Raw genomic sequence first — 20,113 nt, 5'->3', positions numbered from 1 at the left:
ACAAGCCAACTGGGGACATATCCAAACATTGCCCAGGCCTGATGAAGGAGCATTCGGGGCTCCCAGTGAAATCCTGCGTTAATCAAGCACAAAATATTTTTGTATTGGTCGATTCTGCGGAGGATTTATCCTGTGGGGAGAGAAGGAATGATGTGGTGTGCTTGTTTAGTGTGCTTGCTTGGTACGAAGGCCTTCGTCTGCCGTTTTTAGAAAAGAAACTTGGACGTCATTTTGGGAATAATGACACTTGTAGTCTGCGTCTTTCATTTATAAAAAAAAAAAAAAAAAACGTAAGAAATAAAAAAACAGTTTGCAATGGATAACCATAAATAAAGATATGAATCTTGGTACCTACAGAAGATTGTGAATAAGAAAAAGTAATTGTACCTAACATTAAATAAGTAATGTGCAAAAAAAAAAAAAAAAAAAATAATTCTCTTTACTACGACAAGCTGTGAAACAGCTACTTTCATCAAGGCCCGAAATCTTGTTACAGTCTAAATAGAATGGAATATAAAATTTAGGCCAAAGGCCAAGTGCTGGGACCTATGAGGTCATTCAGCACTGAAAACGAAATGCAGAGTAAAAAGGTTTTAAAGACGTGCAGTTGCACAATGCAATAGTTGTCAGGGGAAGGTTGAGGAAAGTGAGATGGAAGAAAGAGAATATGAACGGCGGTACAGTAAAAGGAATGAAAAGGTTGCAGCTTGGGGACGAAGGGAAGCTGCAAAGAACCTTCTTAAGTAATGATGGCGCTAAACGGGCCGCCCCCCCGCCCCAGGACAATTACTTTTCATCTCCATAAATGAAAATAAAAGACTTCGAATGTTAAACAACGGGTGGCCGGTTTTCATCCAAATGAGGTGACACACCAAGAAGATATTTGCCAAGGCACTCTCAGCGTCTTCCCTCTCTGTTAGAGATGAGAGAAACAGGAGGAGGAGCAGAAAGGGAAGAACAAACACGCCTCGGTTTCCTCACTTGAAGAAACATGTTTTCCGAACCCTATTGTGTCACTTACTGTCAACATTCGCCTGAGGAGGACACACGATGTGAGGAGAATTCCTCCATATGCTACGTTTGGAATTATACTTAGCATAAATTTCGATATTGTTCTAAAAACTTCTTAAAAATTACCAAATAAACGAATTTATTACGGATATAGATCAAGAATTCAATAAAGTTTGATTAGCAAGTGGAGATTGTTCTAAAATCTTCTGAACTTATTGCAGGCACAGATCAAAACATCACAAAACCTGACTCTCCAGCAAATAAGAAGACAAGATCCTAAACTTTGAGAAAGTCACACTCTAACAGGAATACAGCATTGAATTAAATACACATTTGTCATCTATCTTTTCACATATTTTACTATTAAGTATACTGTACTATACACATAAAATTTTGTTCGCGTATTCTAGTGTACTGATCGCAGATATAAAACAGCTATACATCAAAGAAAGCATAAAAAGATAACGAAGAGGTGTCTTATAGAGACACTGACAAAATAAAAAGAAAAACAGCAAACTTTAGTAAATGATGGAAAACTTGACTCTGGACAAAAAGACAGAATAGTGAATTATGTTTCATGGGGTCAATCGACTGTACTGAGAGAGAGAGAGAGAGAGAGAGAGAGAGAGAGAGAGAGAGAGAGAGAGAGAGAGAGCTAAAAACTCCCAATATACCATCTCTTTAAGCACTGAAAAACCAGATTTCACTGACAAGTAAATAAGACGTTTTACAGGATCAAATATTCGTCTGAGAGAGAGAGAGAGAGAGAGAGAGAGAGAGAGAGAGAGAGAGAGAGAGAGAGAGAGAGAGAGAGAGAGCTAAAAACTCCCAATATACCATCTCTTTAAGCACTGAAAAACCAGATTTCACTGACAAGTAAATAAGACGTTTTACAGGATCAAATATTCGTCTGAGAGAGAGAGAGAGAGAGAAAGAGAGAGAGACCTTACCTTACAGACCTTACAGTTCGTTCGGGTTGCCCCAGGTCCCTCAGTGTGAGGCACCTTTGATGTCTACCAGAGAATTGCTAACGCATCTTCCGGTATATTTTGCATCTTCCAGTTTTGGATGGTCTGGGATGCATCTTAGATATTTGTCGAGCTTATTCTTAAACACATCTACGCTCACTCCTGTTATGTTCCTCAGATGAGCTGGTAGCGCATTGAATAGACGCTGCATTATCGATGCTGGTGCGTGGTGGATTAATGTCCTGTGTGCTTTCCTTATTTTCCTGGTATAGTTTTTGGCACTATTAATCTACCTCTGCTTGCTCTTTTTGATATTTTTAGTTCCATGATGTTTTCGGAAATTCCTTCTATCTGTTTCCATGCTTGAATTACCATGTAGCGTTCTCTTCTCCTTTCAAGACTATATAATTTTAAGAATTGTAGTCTTTCCCAGTAGTCAAGGTCCTTAACTTCTTCTATTCTAGCTGTAAATGACCTTTGTACACTCTCTATTTGTGCAATATCCTTTTGGTAGTGGGGGTACCATATTATATTGCAATATTCAAGTGGACTACGTACGTACGTTTTATAAAGCATAATCATGTGTTCAGCTTTTCTTGTTTTGAAGTGCCGGAACAACATTCCCATTTTTGCTTTGCATTTTGCCAATAGAATTGCTATTTGATCATTGCATAACATATTACTATTCAACATCACACCAAGGTCTTTAACTGCTTCCTTGTTTGTGATTGTCTCATTATTAGGTCCTTTATATGCATATAGCATTCCTACTTTATCACCATAGTTCATTGATTCAAATTTATCAGAGTTAAATACCATCCTATTTATCTCTGACCATTTATATATTTTGTTTAGGTCTCTTTGTAGCGAGTTCCTATCTTCATCACAAGCAATTTCTCTACTTATTCTTGTGTCATCTGCGAAACTTCTTACTACTGAGTCCTTAACATTACTGTCTATGTCTGCAATCATAATCACAAACAGCAATGCAGCTAACACCGTACCTTGTGGTACACCGGATATTACTGTAGCTTCATCCGATTTCTCATCGTTTGCAATCACTATCTGTTTTCTGTTTTGCAAAAATTCTTTTATCCATCTTCCTACTTTGTCAACAATGTTATGTTTTCTAATTTTTTTCGCTAATATATTATGATCTACCTTGTCAAAAGCTTTTGCAAAGTCTAGGTAAACCACATCTGTATCTTTTTCATTTATCATATTTTTATATATGCTTTCATGGTGGACTAACAGTTGGGTTTGTGTACTTTTTCCGAGTACAAAACCATGTTGTCCTATATTGAACAATCTATTTTTCATTAGATGTTTCATTATATTTTTTTTCATTACCCTTTCATATACTTTCATAATATGAGATGTCAGACTCACAGGCCTATAATTACTTGCCTCTAGTCTTGAACCACTTTTGAAAGTAGGAGTAATATATGCTAATTTATGCTCATCGTAAATCTTGCCTGTATCTATACTTTGTCTTAATAATATTGCTAGCGGCTTTGCGATTGAATGAACCACTTTCTTTAACAATATGGCAGGTACTCCATCTGGTCCTGCTGCTGATCCATTTTTAATTTCATTAATAGCCTGCACAATATCGGCTTCTGTAATATCTATATCTGATAAGTATTCAGTATTTTCATCTCTTATTTCTGTATCATTATCTTCATTGTCAATTCTAGGTGTAAATTCACTCTTATATCTTTCTGCTAATATGTTACATATTTCCTTTTTTTCATTCGTTAATCGCCCTTCAATTCTTAGAGGGCCTATTTCTACTCTTATTTTATTCATCTTTTTTTGCATATGAATAAAAAATTTTAGGGTTTTGCTTGATATTTTGTAGTGTCATTTCTTCTAGGTTCCATTTTTCATTTTCTTTTGATTGTATAATCTTTTGTTCTGCATTTTCTATCTTACTTTTTAGTTCCATCACTTTCCATGCATTCTTTTCTTTTGCAAGAGCTTTTTCCACTTTCTAATTTTCTGGAACAAGATCCTTCTGTCTCTTGGAATTCGTGACTGATGTTTACTTTTTTTCTTCGGTATATATTTTTCCACTATTTCCTCTAATATTTTATATAATATATCGGTATTTACCTGTATATCATCACTTACAAATATGTTTTCCCATTCTTTGTTTAATTCTTCATTTATTTTTGACCAATTTATATTCTTACTATAGAAATTGTATTTTCCATATCCTTCCCATTTTTTCATCTCTTGCTTTTCTCTGTTTTCGTGTGTTCTGGAACGGACTGTTAGTTCTATGACATTATGGTCCGAAATACTCGTGTTATATACTATTATTTCTTTGACATAGTTCACCTCATTCACAAATACTAGGTCTAAAATATTATCCTTTCTTGTTGGTAGGTGATTTATTTGCTGAATGTTATGTTCTAGTAGCATATCTAATAGCTTTTCAAATTGCCTCTTATCTTCTGCACTACTATTGCTCTCTTTTTTATATGTATAAATACAACCACAGTCTCCTATTCGTTCTTTCCATTCTACAAAAGGAAAGTTAAAGTCTCCGGTTAGGAGTATAGTCCAGTCCTTGTGATTTCTACATATTTCATCCAATTTTTCAATTATTATGTCAAACTCTTTAGTATTAGGGGTCTATATATTACAATGTTCACTAATTTTTCAGATTCAAATTCTACCGCAATTAATTCACATTCTGTGTTACTATATTTCTCACAGATTTTTCCTTGATTGGCATCTCTCCCATATATCGTGATGGGTTCCCCCTTGATTTCTATTTTTTTCTATCTGATCTATAAGTTTGGAAACCCTTTATCTGGTCATCATTACCAGTCTCTTGGGAATACCAGGTTTCACTTATATTCAATATTTCTATTTTTTCATTTTGGGTTAGTTCTTCTAAGAACTCTATCTTTCTTTTTGAGTTACTCGAAACTAAACCCTGTGCGTTCATCACTATGATGGTTTGCGTATTATCTCCATTATCTAATATGGGTAATAATAAGGATTTTCCCATGTCTCTTTCCTGTTCTGATATGTTGATCTTTTTTTCATTTCCAGAAATTCGTACATTAAAAAATCCAACTTTTCCATTATATTTGATCTTCCAGCTTCATATTTATTCACTTTGTGTATAAACCTGCATTTATCTCCATATCTGCACCATCCCCTAGCATCATAGATACATTGCTTGTTCCTTGTGCTATATCTAGGTGCTGATGGCTCATATCGTGGTGCTGACATTTCATAATGTGTTGTTGGCTTGCTTTTTGCCTTCATCACATGATCTTTGTTCCTTTCTTTATTTGTTTCATTTTTACCTTGATTTTTATATGTATTTGATTTTGATTTTGGTTTTTCATGGCTACAGGATGCATGTACCTACATTTCTTATTAAACCTACATCCATTTCCTTCTTTCCAGTTTCTACATATTTTTGGATGTAGATCGCTGCATTCCTCTTCATAGCCATCTAGATATGCACATTTGCCATAGATCTCATAATTGTGACATATCTTGGGATGTTTGTAATAACATCTTTCACCAAACCTGCAATTCCCTCTTTTCAAAAGGGTGCATACTGTGTCTTTCTTTTTTTTTTTTTTTTGTTCTTTCCCATCAGTATGGAGATCCGGGTACAACCTCTTTGGGATTTTATTTTGATTTATCATGTCATAATTTATTTCTTCATATGTATGTTGCTGTATTGCCTCATATGTAGAATCTATGAGTTTCTCTGCATCCATACTATTATCCTGTTCTTTGTTTTCATTAATCTTTTCTCTCTCTTCAGTCTTATTTTCTTCTTTTCTATTTTCCTCTTCTTCCTCTTCTTCATCTTCTTCATCTTCTTCATCCTCCACAATCTGTACATTAAGTCTCGATTTAATGACCTTGTCTATCCATACTAGACATGTTGAGCAAAATATTTTTGTGTCCTTATTTCTATTTTGCTCTACTTCAGCACATGAAGGGTATGTCAGTACGTGGCAAACATAGTATTTCCTAATCAGGTTTTGTGGATTTACAATGCTATACCACACTCTACATAGTTTACATGCTTTAGGCATCCATTTGCCTATTGCATCAATCAATATATTCACTAATTCTTTACTTATTTTCTTTGATGGAATGTGTTGATTTTTGTAGATTTTCTTTATAAGTCTTTTGATAACTTGAACTTTCATTGGTATCCCTTCCATTATTTTCATTATATTTTCAACAGATTTGCTCCAGTTTGAAGGATCGTATCCTTTCAATATGTCTGCCATGAATGCTTTCGCATCTTTTTGGTCGATGTTGCATTCATCTCCACGATCAGCAAACCAAGTTCCCTTCCTGCCAATTCATCATATTGAATATTTCCGATGCAAGCATTTTTCTCCACTTTTTTGCCACTGTTGGTTGACTCCTCCATGATTTTCAGATTTTATTAATTCACTGAAAACAACTTATTAGACAGTTTTTCACTCTAATTTGATATTAAGCTAATCACCGATAGTTCACAAACACTTTTAGCTATATTTCATTCGCTAATTGTATGTAAGGGTAGATTATCCAGACCATGAACGATTACGTCTCACTGAGAGAATGTCACATCACAGAGAGAGAGAGAGAGAGAGAGAGAGATTTTTCCAAAGAGAAAGAAGAGAGAGAAGAGACAAGAGAGAGAGAGAGAGAGAGAGAGAGAGAGAGAGAGAGAGGATCTAACCACTTATATAAACCACAATACAGAGAGAAAGAGAGAGAGAGAGAGAGAGAGAGAGAGAGAGAGACCTTAACATCTAACCACTTATATAAACCACAATAGCAGAGAAGAGAGAGAGAGAAAGAGAGAGAGAGAGAGAGAGAGAGAGAGAGAGAGAGAGAGAAGAGAGAGACCTTAACATCTAACCACTTATATAAACCACAATTGCAGAGAGAGAGAGAGAGAGAGAGAGAGAGAGAGAGAGAGAGAGAGAGAGAGAGAGAGACCTTAACATCTAACCACTTATATAAACCACAATTGCAGAGATAGATAGATAGAGAGAGAGAGAGAGAGATAGACCTTAACATCTAACCATTTATATAATTAACAACAGAGAGAGAGAGAGAGAGAGAGAGAGAAAAGAGAGAGAGAGAGAGAGAGAGAGAGAGAGAGAAGACCTTAACATCTAACCACTTATATAATTCACAATTGCAGAGAGAGAGAGAGAGAGAGAGAGAGAGAAAATCTAAACATTTAAGTTCAGCAAAAGAGAGAGAGTAGAGATTTTTTAGAGAGAGAGAGAGAGATTAATCATCTAACCATTTATATAATTCACAATTGCAGAGAGAGAGAGAGAGAGAGAGAGAGATTCCTTAACATCTAAAGACTTATATAAGAGAGAGACAATTGCAGAGAGAGAGAGAGAGAGAGAGAGAGAGAGAGAGAGAGAAAGACTTTAACATTTAACCACTTATATAATTCAAAATTGCAGAGAAAGAGAGAGAGAGAGAGAGACCTTAACATCTAACCACTTATATAAACCACAATTGAAGAGAAGAGAGAGAAAGAGAGAGAGAGAGAGAGAAGAGAGATTTAAGAGAAGATTAACATTAACCATTTATATAATTCACAAGAGAGAGAGAGAGCAGAGAGAGAGAGAGAGAGAGAGAGAGAGAGAGACCTAAACATCTAACCACTTATATAATTCACAATTGCAGAGAGAGAGAGAGAGAGAGAGAGAGAGAGAGAGAGAGAGAGAGAGAGAGAGAGAGAGAGAGAGACTGTCAAAGGTCTAAACTATCTATGCATCGTATCAACAAACCCCATCCTGAACAAAAACATCAAATCTGGACAAAAACAAAACAATGAAATATTCCATGTTTGGTCGGATGCTCTCTACCTCATGAATGCTAAATAGGAATTCAGAATGAGCTTCATATTAAACCCTTGAACCCGAATATTATTTCTGAGTTGACGGAAATTAACAAAAAATAAAAACAAAAATAAAATGTATTAATTATGACTTGATCAAGGAAGACTCACTCATGTCAATTATGACAAGCCTGCTTGATGAATTTGTAATTAGGGCAAGAATGAATAATTAAATATAAAAAAAATATTTGGGATATAAATGACTGAATGAACAAAAACTGCAGGAATGCAAAAAGTTCTGGATATTCCTCAGCAAATATTTCAGTGTTTAATATACGTGTCATAGCAAAAATGAGTCAGAGGCTGAATTTAAGATAATGCAAAGATGTTTAAACCAAACATGTTTACGTTTTCTGTCTGATACCACAGAAACTATACCACAAAACGAACACGTCTCTAATGAAATTTGCTTCATGTACAACAATACTGCAGATGATAAACAAGGATAAACACAACGATCTGGGAGTATTGTATGGGAATCTATAAAAGTTTCCTATGTAGTAATTACTAAAGATGGATTTAGCTAACGTACAAAATATTATAAATCACTAATTATTTCTGGTAACTATATATTATATAAAATTAAATTTCCCTATAAGAACCACTTTAACAAATAAGATTTCCCTTCATAAACTACTTTACCAAAATAGGCTTCCATTTATAAACAACTTTATCAAATTGTTTCCCTTCATAAACTACCTTATCAAATAGCCTTCTCTTCACAAAGGAACCTTTGCCCAAAGTTTGGGCAGCGGTCATTTCCCAATGGGGGTGGAGGTACGAGGCCTTTCCCCACTCGACTGCACCAACAGGTTCTCCCATGGAATTCCAGACACAATCCAGCAAATCCCGTTCTTCCATTCCAGACCCATGTTCCAGGCGACAGAGCGTGATGGAGCCTGGATTCAGTCGTGATTCCCGGCCAGGGTTAAAGACGACGTCGATGAACTATTTGGTTGTTTAAATGAAAAAATAACTAGTTAGGTTAGGTTGGGTTAGGTAAATTTATCTATTCAGGTGGGTAATGTGATGGGATGCTGAATGTAATTCATTAACGTCTTTACAATGAGTCATTTCTTCAACATCGATTGGAAACGAAATGATTTCATCTTCAAAGCAATAAAAATTTTCTTAAGTTTTATCTTCTAAAACATTCTTATTAACTACAGGGTGTTTCGAAATTAGAGGCCCCCCCAACTCTACAGCATAAACTAAAACTGATATGGACAAAAAGAAAAGTAATTCAGAACAGGTATTTATTTAAGTTTCTCTCTGAGTATTTAATATTTTGTGTGGCCTCCATCTGCCTGTACCACAGCCTGCATTCTTGAGGGGTATGATTTCAGCAAATCGCAAAAAAACTGAGACTCAAACTCCATTTCCCTGAGTACTTCGGTCACCTCTCTTCACAGGTCGTTGAGGCTTGGTATACCATCATAGTTCACTGTGCGCGTTTCTACACGATCCTTTAAGATACTACCAATGTTTTCACACACATTAAGGTCATGGGAGCTACCTGGAAATTCACTTGACAAGAAGAAATCGATACCACTGTTTCAAAGCAGCTCCTGTGTCTGAGGAGCCTTGAAACATGGTGCCTTATCATGCAAAAATGTGACATCTTCAACAGATAACACATTTTCAGGATCTTTGAGGAAAGGAAATACTCCACCAGTAAGCACAGTTTCTCTGAAGTATTCACCATTCCATGACTGTCCTTTTTCTTTGATGATCCACATTAACCGTTTGGCTGTGAAACAGAAAAATTCCCAAACATTCAGGAAATTTCACAACTTGGCGATAGCACATGTCATCGCTGATATCATCCAACTTTGCAGCCCAAATGACGTCATTTTCATGATTTGGCTTCCTGACTGTGTAAATGAATAATTCATCAGATGCGGCAACATGTAGAAAGTCAGCTTCATCCCAATCTTCAAGAAATGGACCACAAAACCGTGCATAGTCTTCTCTCTGTTGCTGAGTGATGTTGGGCTTGCTGATAACATGAAATGGCTTGATACCAGATTTTTTCAATTCATGATATACAGCACTATAACTTTTCTTTCCCCTTTTTGTTTCTAGTTCAAGCGCCAACTTACGTAAAGACTTTCTTGGTCTACCCACTGCCTCAGCTATGATGTCTTTTGACTCCTGAGAAAGGACTTCAGGCCTTCCAAGATTCTCACTCTTTTCGTGATGACAGTCATATGGATTTTGTTCCAGTTTCTTTTAACAAAGGATTCATCTCTTTTAATGTATTTAGCTATCCAGGAACGTGAAATGAAGGATGTGCCAGCATCCCTGGCCTCTCTGAAAGTTATAGCCCGGATTCGGTCAATCCATCTGATTTCCTCCGAGTCGTTAGCCGTGGCTGTATCTAACTCCGTCACTCAGTCTGAAAATACAAGAAATGTAAAATGAAAAATAGCTTAATAGAAACTTAAAATAATGTACTTGGAGATAGGCTATAGCAGAAAACTTCATAACTTTCTATTTGTTCTGTGGAGGGGGAGCCTCTAATTTCGAAAGACCCGGTACAGTATATTATTGGATATATTATTAAATCTAACTCGTATCATACTTCTTTCTTAAAATAAAGAAAGAATTCTAGACCAATGCAGAACAAACATGAATAAATATAGTCAAAACAAAACAGACAATAAATGTATTAGCTTCACTAGACTCACAGCCTAAATGATATCAAGTTCTTCCTCAAAACTGAATAAGAAATTTCAATCCCATGATCCAGGGAAGGAGTGAAAATATATATATCATATATATATATATATATATATATATATATATATATATATATATATATATATATATATATATATATATATATATAATATATATATATATATATATATATATATATAAATATATAATGCTTCATCTCTTAAAACTGTTTGAAAAAAAAAAAATCGCGCCATCGCCTCATGGAGAATCCAGTACAAGTCCTTTCAGTAGACTCGCCGATTCCCCATGACAGAATATCGAGCAGTGATGAAAATCCAGTGATGATCGGGCGACAATACGTTCCAATAATTTTACCTTTGGCCTTCTTCTGTCGGCCGTTTCGTTCCGGCGTCGTTAGTACAGGATTCATTTTCCGCGTCGTGGGGGGAGGAGGAGGAGGAGGAGGAGGAGGAGGAGGAGGAGGAGGAATAAGAGAGAGAAATGGAAGTGGAGCTTTAAAACCAACTGGTAGGCGGTGACATTTTAATCATTCCGCTAATCATAACAAAGCGTTTGAAAGACGCTTCTTATTAGTCGGATGTTTATTATTATTGTTTCTTCTTCTTGCAGCTTTAAATTTTGCTTTTTAATTACCGTTTTTAAACGTATCATCATCAGAAGCTCCTATAGCCAGATTTCTACTGACCAAAACAGGCCTTAAAACCATATACTCCCTAGGCATATACAAAGCCTTCAAAATCCGTAGGCCGATCCGAGATGGCCGAGACTCTCCTTTGCTTTCAGACCGACGGGAATCGAGTCTAAATGAATACAACTGATTCCTAAAATCAGACAAAATCCCTTTCAGCCTAAGAGGGGATTTCCGGGGTCACATTCTAAGGATGCATTCCAGTTCCCATTTCAGGGAAGGTTGCTTAGTCTGAGCCGAAACTTACAAAAGGTGGAATTTCAGACTTTATCTCATTTCGACCAAAAATCTCATTGGGATAAGAATTCCCTAAAAGTTCGCTGACGTAAAAGTCAAATAATTGCAATAATAAAACGTCCGTATTTTTGTGAGGACGGAAAGTAGATTTTATAGGAAATACGAACAGCATTGAATGTAGAGTATAATAATAATAATAATAATAATAATAATAATAATAATAATAATAATAATAATAATAATAATAATAAGTACAATGAAAACTCATGTCCGAAGCAATAATACATACAATTATTTATAACTTAGGCTTAATTCATTTAAGCAAAATATCTCTCTCTCTCTCTCTCTCTCTCCCCTGAAGTACATTGACCTTTACAGTTTTTCCAGTCAGCTCTATGACATCACAAATACCTCCCACAGTTGACCAAAAGCCTCCTTCTTAAAAACAGCAACACAACAACCCGTAAAAAAAAAAAACACCGGCGATATTCTTCCCCAATACTAAATGGAGCATTCAGTATATAGCCTAATGCCAACAACTGAAGCCTCAGTTCGTGGCGAATGAGACTTTTTTAAGTCCCGTTCAATGTTTCTCGCTAATGCAATGGACACTCAACAACGCTCACATACGCCGCCCCCCACCCCGCCTCGTGGAGCATCAGAGCAGATACTGTGAGCTTTGAAATACAAATATTGGTCATGACTAACCACACGAGTCCCAAGTCCTCACTTTTCAGGGCTAATTCAGATCGACTTTTTGTTGGGTGTTGGTGTATTACATGTCGCTGTCATTAATACCAGGCCAATTTTGTTTCAGCTTGTCCATTCGAACGATGGATACATCCACACTATTATTATTATTATTATTATTATTATTATTATTATTATTATTATTATTATTATTATTATTATTATTATTATTATTATTATTATTGTTAATGGGATGCACTGGGTTCACGTTTTTCTTAATATTTAATTGAGAAATGAAAAGTTCTGTTTGACGCCTCAGTAACTCAGGGTTAGACTTTTCTCCTTTTCTCTGTCTTCAGCGCACCCAGTGGCCATCAACTTTCTGAGTACAATTAAAAAATATAAATGATAAGCATAATTGAAGATAAATATATATTGTCAAGGATATATTCCTCCCTCACGTAGATGCCCGTGTATCATTAATTTTGAAATGCGCTTTGCGATTCATTTGACTGTCGGGCCGGGAAAATTGGCGGGCGACGAACGGAAACAAGCATAGTTTGAACTAGATCAGGGCTGTTAGTACCAGTGTATAGCAGTGTAGGGAAGACGCCCGCCCCCCCGACATCACCTGATCCTGGGAAACAATAGGCTCCCGTTTTCAACCCCCTTTTCACCCCCATCACGTGATGTGGGAGTATTTAGGTATGGTGAAGGTTAATAGGCACAGTGGGATTAGCCGTGAGGTAGGACCTTAACCGCAAAGTAATTAATATTTAAGCAAGCTTTTCCTCTGCCCTCTTTGCTGGTTCTCTCGACATATTTGCACTGATGTCGGACTAACGATGAAGCCCCTACAAGACGCCGCCGGCTTTGGAAAGCAGAGGCTTTCTCATCTCAGTACCGGGCGGAAGCTATCGCCTCTCTTCTCCGTTTACGCTGGTTGAAACTGCCGTCGACGGACAGCCAAGACGACTGTTGGAGCCGCAATTATCAGACAAGGTTCGTCCATCGCAAATAGTCAGTAAACCAGCCCTTCCCCCTTTACTTAAACTCCTTAAAATTCCATTTCTTTAAACTCTAACTCCTTCTTCCACAAAGCAACCCTCCTTTGTAAGAGTCCTGCCCGGCCTCCCCTATCTCGCAATTGATGTGCCTTGAATTTCAGTAGAGATCCTGTGATAATCATCCATTTATTCCTGTCCCAGTGCAACTTAAGGGCAAATTTAGGCTAAGCAATACCAGTGTTAAATTTACTCTTTGTGTGAGTGCGATCACGTGTTCATTGTTAAAGCCCACGCAGCTACGATTCCTATATTGTGCCTACATGATTTCATCATAATTATCTGCTGGGCTACGTAGCAGTTAATATTTAACAGGTGAAAGGTAACATTTATAAGGGAATTCAATTTCTTTCAGTGTAAAGTCGTTCCTAACCTAGAACCTCTCTTACAGGAGAGACCAACAAATCCGTGTGCTCTGTGCCTGACAGTTTTGACTGCCTTTCAAGCCCAAAATATTCCTGGACGCAGTCCGATCCTTGAAATCCGTTGTGGCTTCGCCAACAGTTTTATATGAATTATTTTCCCCATCCTGGAGTTCAATCTGTTTGCAGCATCTAACTGAGACTTTTTTTTTTTTTTTTTTAACGTTAGTTTAACCAGACCACTGAGTTAATATTGTTAGTGTAATTGGGGCATGACTAAACCATTTTTATTGTAACTGGAATAATTGTATTGCACGTTGGCCCCCTAATTAATCAGCTTGCTTGTTGCCAACCATTGCATTATTGTTCTATGTGTCCAATTAATGAGTCTGCCCATTGACTATCATGTCGTTTTGTTTGTCTCCTTGTTTCATTGTTAAAGTCTCTGTAAATAAACCCCTGTAAATTTGTAAAAGAATTATAATTCCAAATGGCGACCTTCCTCCTTTAATTGTAAATCCAGGAAAATCTAAGGTAAGTTTCCAATAACTTTTCCTTTTTTTCATAATCTGGGCACACTTGGTCTCTTTGCAGTCAAAAAATGTCCATTTGTTCAATTCTAACAAGATACCCAGTTTATAAATCTTATATAAGGATATAAGATACCAGTTTATAATTATATATATATATATATATATATATATATATATATATATATATATATATATATATATATATATATATATATATATATATATATATATATATACACACATACACATATACAGTATATGTACTGATAAGAAAATAACGCAATACATTGGACTAAATAATTCCTTTCTGCAACCTTACTAAATTAACTAAAATAAAATTATTTTATTCCTGTAATAAACGCTTCCTCCAAAAACAATAATATTTTAAAAGAAAATAATATTGTATAAGCCGGAGTGATATTTGAGAAAATAAGTAATTGAAAGTCTTATTCACGAGAATATCTCATAGAAAGTAATAAAAAACTATTGTTGGCATTGCCACTTGTTTATGTGACCATTCCTTACACGAGCAGAGCAAATTACAAAATAAAGTTTGCCAGACAACCACAAACTTGGATTCCCTGTTCGCCCACAGAGGTCACGTCACGGCCAAGAAAATGCCGTCATTTGTAACAGCACACACACACACACACAGAGAGAGAGAGAGAGAGAGAGAGAGACTCTATATCAGCTGAGAGCAAGAGGTGGGTCTAGCTTAGCTGAGAGAGAGAGAGAGAGAGCACTAAAGTCTAGTTCAACTGAGGGCAACAGAGTCAAATATTTCATGTAAACCAGATATGAAGAAGCAATATTGGACTTTATATATATATATATATTTTCATGATGTTGCCTTGTAATACGTATATCCTCCTATAATTTTGACATATTTACTTTTTTCATGTGTTATGTGTAATGGTAATGATCGTTGAAGTGTCATATTTAGTTTGGCATCAGATCTCAAAAGAACTAATGATTAAGTAACTTGATAGCGTAATTTAGAATTGTTAATAAAATTTTAATAGTAACGTAATTTAGAACGAATATCTTTCTTGATAAAAGCGTAGTATGTGAACACGTGTGTGTCCACCAGGGCTTGTTTCATTTCAATTGTCATCAGTTGAGATAAGAGGGACGCTTTGTTTTGGGTTAGTGATGACAGCTTGCGAAAACAAACGCTGATTCGTCCCATACGGGCTCGAGACGAGTGATTTCACGTTGTTTCATTTTCAAGTCCCGTACGCCACTTTGAGAGAAAGAATACGTGTCTTGATCAATTACGTCATGTTTTGTAAGATTGCGTTCAAAACATTTTGCTGGGATGACGTAACTTTCTTCTAGAAGCTTCTCCATTGTATCTCGCACCCAAAACGCTTTAGTGACGTCACCTCCCTGCTTCTATAACTTTTGTATCTCGTACCCAAAATGCTTTAATGACATCATGTAATTGTTTCGTATTACTGGAATTCTAAAATTTGTTTCATTCTGATATCTGAGACCAGTTGAATTGGTACTCTCTCTCTCTCGTTCTTTGAAAAAGATTACTCTTATCGTAGTGTTTTGTGGTCACATTTTAACATTAACTTTTGAGATCTGAATTTAGCAAAGTTATTTAGTTCGTAACGGCGCCTGGTAAAAAGTGTGTATTGTGGTAATGCAGCTGCAGCAAGTGATTTACAGAGGTTTTCACAAGTTGTGTAAGGTAACGTGAATTTTACTTATTAATACCATGGTATGATAAGTTAGGAAATTTTGAACAAGTGAAATCATTATTGATAAATCTTATGTGTATTTTTGTGTGTTTTTCTATTTACAATCTCTTTATATTTTCACATTTTTTGTGTTTGTGATGTAACATTTATTTACATAGCATTTTAAATATTTCTTGGTATAATTTAACATTGCATATGTAATTTAACATTGCATACTTGATTTCATTTATTAAGGTTTTCTTTTTAAATCTTGACTAATTCTTGATAGTTTAAATTTTGCTTGATTAATTTAAATTCCTGATAAAGTTTTTGTGAATTAGTTTTGTTTCATAATTTAATTCAAGAATTAATTGAGTGTTGTATTATTTTCAAGTAATAGTAAATTTTTCAGATTGTGAATTCTAATTAATTGTGAATTCTAATTATAAACTTTGAATTTAAAAATAAATATTTGTATTTAACATTTTTAGAAAAACAGTGTTTCATTTGTTGATCACCAGTGAACAGGATTGATTGTGTGTGCATAAGGCAAAGTGATAAACATGTTTTGTTCTTTTAGTTTTGCTAAAGTGAATTAAGACCATGGAAACAGTTAGAGTTTTTTGATGGAGTGATGCCCTTCTACTCTAGAACATTTCTAGTTTAATTTTTGATACCTCACACATATTCTGATAGACTTAGTTTGATTTTTTCAGTGATTGATAAACAAGTTTTTTCTTAAGGGATCACCTTACCTGACAGAGTACTTTCAGTCGTAATAATTAATGTTATGAGAGTTCAGTATTGAGAGAGTAAGGTATATTTTTGAATCTTGAGATTAGTTGTGTAATAAGAGTACTTGATAGCATATATACATTATATATATATATATATATATATATATATATATATATATATATATATATATATATATATATATATATATATATATATATATATATATATATATATATATATGTATATATATATTAAAAAAAACGTAAGGAAATAAATTTAACAATTCCTTGTTTGGAGGAAATTAAATATGAAGCCAAACGAAAAGAATGGCAACACTATATATATAAACATTTCACTACATTACTTACTACATGTGATGACAAAAAATACATTCTGGTTACAAACGAGGTCTGTAGTAGCCTCGATCACTTCCAAAAGCTTCCAACATCAACGCGACGAAACAACATTCAAGATTTCTATCTCTCAATGAAATGCAGAAAAACACATTTCGAAGGTTCCTGTCACTAACAACAGCATAAAACAACATGAAACATCAACACCAGAGAAGTTTATGCAAATGGAAGATTCTGGACATATTTAGACCGAATCTTGTTTTGGGTTGACACGGCCTCAGTCTCATCTGTTCGGAAGATAGTCGCAGAAATTCCAGCCCCCAGGGATTTCCAAGGGACTGTAGTGAATTTGACGTGAAGTGATATTCGTGCATTAATATTTGTGAGTATAAAAATCACCCAGATATATATATATTTGAGAAGTGAAAGATAAAATTATTCTGGGCAGAAAATGTTCTATACACATACATTTTAATGCTTCGTTTGTCAGTGAGGTGAATTTTTAAAATTATCGTTACCATTAAACGGGCAAGTAAGCTGGCACGTATGGGATGTCAGGGCTATGGGGGGAAGGTTGATGAAGCGCGTTTGGCAACTCAATTGCTGTTAGCCTTTTAATTATGATTTTCTCTTGCAGGTTATTGAAAAATGTAACATTAGTCCCTTCAACCAGTAAAATTAATTTTAATGATTAGCTTTACGCATCAAGAAAGTAGTGTAAATGTTGCTTGGCAACATTTATTTGTGATCGTTGAATTCTAGCACAAACTGTCTTGCCGCCTCGTCACGGAATTATTGTTGCATCTGGAGTCAGGACTAGGCCTACGACTATGCTGAATGAGTGATAGTGACAGTAACCATGAACACAAGGGATGTACTGTACAGTAGATAGAATGGATGCTGCACTTTGAACAATGTCAGCTGTTTACCTCTTTCGGTAACTGTATGAATAGGCTGCCTTTGACAGGAAATAATGAAGAAGGTGAATTTTCCATAATGTTCAATCTGTAAGAGACGAAAGCGTTTTCACAAGAGTGCTTTTTTCCTTTGACTGGTGTGTGATGAACACTTTTGATTGAGATGGAGAGATTTCTAATAATATGTTTTAAATCTTTGATCGGTGTGCAATGAATAGGTCTATCTTTGATGGAGGGAGATTCCATTACGCTTGCTTTTCTTTTCCTTATCGGAGTCCAGTGAATACCACTGACGGAGAGAGAGAGAGAGAGAGAGAGAGAGAGAGAGAGAGAAAGAGAGAGGTTTCAATGATGCTTGCATTTTTCCCCTTTGTTCAGTATCTAAAGAATACCTTTGATTTGGAGGTATGTTATTCACATCGACCTCATCGCCCATGTCCTTTTTTGTATAACAGTGGGGTTCACGACCGTGTATTCTAGAAATGGAACTGTTGCAAAGCCCATAAATAAACATCTTATCTGCATATTCCACATTAAGTGAGTTAACTTCCATACTCTTCTTCTGCAAATTCCACTGTTTATTACTCGTTTTACAAATTTTGCATCTACAGCAGAAGAAATAGATGCGTGTTATTTTTATATCGTTCTTCAGATGAGGATTTAAATTTCAAAATGATAAATGATAGCTTCACTTGATGATGTTTAACCCTTTTTTGGTAGTACAGCACACGCATCTGGGTTCACTGATGAATTCCCTATCCACAATTTACACGGACTGCAGGTATTCCCTGTATTGTGGACCTGTAGGATGGTGCATGGCCAAAGTTTTGACCTTAAAATCATCTCCAGATGAGAAGATAGATGAGCAACCTTTCAGGTCATAAGAGGCTGTCATACATGATGACCACATCAACCACAAAAAGGCAGGTTCAGCAACGCACATTCAGCTGTTTACCTTCACTTGTAGGAATTGGCATTTTGGTTCTAGATTTTCATGTTTGGATATCATGAAGACCCCACCACCCCACTGGAACTCACAGCTTTGACAGTGCTACTTTCCTTCAAACAGCAGCACTTGGGAAAAGGATAAGAAGGTTTGGAAAGAAACCTCTCCTTCCTGGTCAAGTGTTGAAGAAGTTGACACACAGAGTCAAGACTGGTTAACATGATAAAAAGAAGCCTGAAGCCTGTCTGACTGGAAAGTATGGAGGACATCAGTCTCAATAATCTGCTGTGCCACTGGCTGTTAAAAGTTGGGTCTGGTCAATCCTTGGATGAGTGACCAGCTGCACAAAGGCCTCTAGAATCTCAGTGGGCCAGGGTGTGGAGCTAGCACCTTCATCCCCAAAAACAAAAGATTTGCCAAAGCATTAAGGCTAACAACTTCTAGGACCATCTCCCAAGTAGAAAAGGCATATGGTGGTGGTGTCTGCCAACTTTTGCCCAGGAGTCGAACTTGGGACTTCTCACAAGAATTACCAATAGGCAAGAATGCTACACAATCACACATATATATATATATATATATATATATATAAATATATATATATATATATATATATATATATAATATATATATATATATATATATATATATATATATATATATATATATATATATATAAATATATATATATATATATATATATATATATATATATATATATATATATATATATATATATATATATATATATATATATATATATATATATATATATATATATATATATATATATATATATATATATATATATAAATATATATATATATATATATATATATATATATATATATATATATATATATGTATATATATATATATATATATATATATATATATATATATATATATATATATATTATTATTATTATTATTATAAGGTGATACAGTATTTATAACCATTTTGTAATTGTTTGTAATGTCTCTGAAAATTTTTGATTTTTTGCTTGCAAGATTCGTCATTTGTTGTGAAGACGTGATTTTAAAATATCTTTTCTTACAGATATGTTGTGTGTTATATAAACTTGTGATTCTGTGGGATATTTTTCCCATTTTGTTTAATCTTTTAAAATTGTATTTTGAAATGCTTATCAGATGGTCGCTACTTCCTGTCTGCCGAGAGAGAGAGGAAAGGGCTCCCTTCTCTGCATTTGTCCAGGTGGCTAAGGGAAAAAGCACCCACTTTTGGTTATCTGACGAACTGTCACCCAGTCGGCGAGTTAAACTGTTATGTTTTTATCACTGTGTGCTTA

This window comes from Macrobrachium rosenbergii, unplaced genomic scaffold (genome assembly GCF_040412425.1).
Source record: "Macrobrachium rosenbergii isolate ZJJX-2024 unplaced genomic scaffold, ASM4041242v1 13908, whole genome shotgun sequence".
Taxonomy (NCBI): Eukaryota; Metazoa; Arthropoda; class Malacostraca; order Decapoda; family Palaemonidae; genus Macrobrachium; species Macrobrachium rosenbergii.
This window is presented reverse-complemented; position numbering follows the sequence as displayed.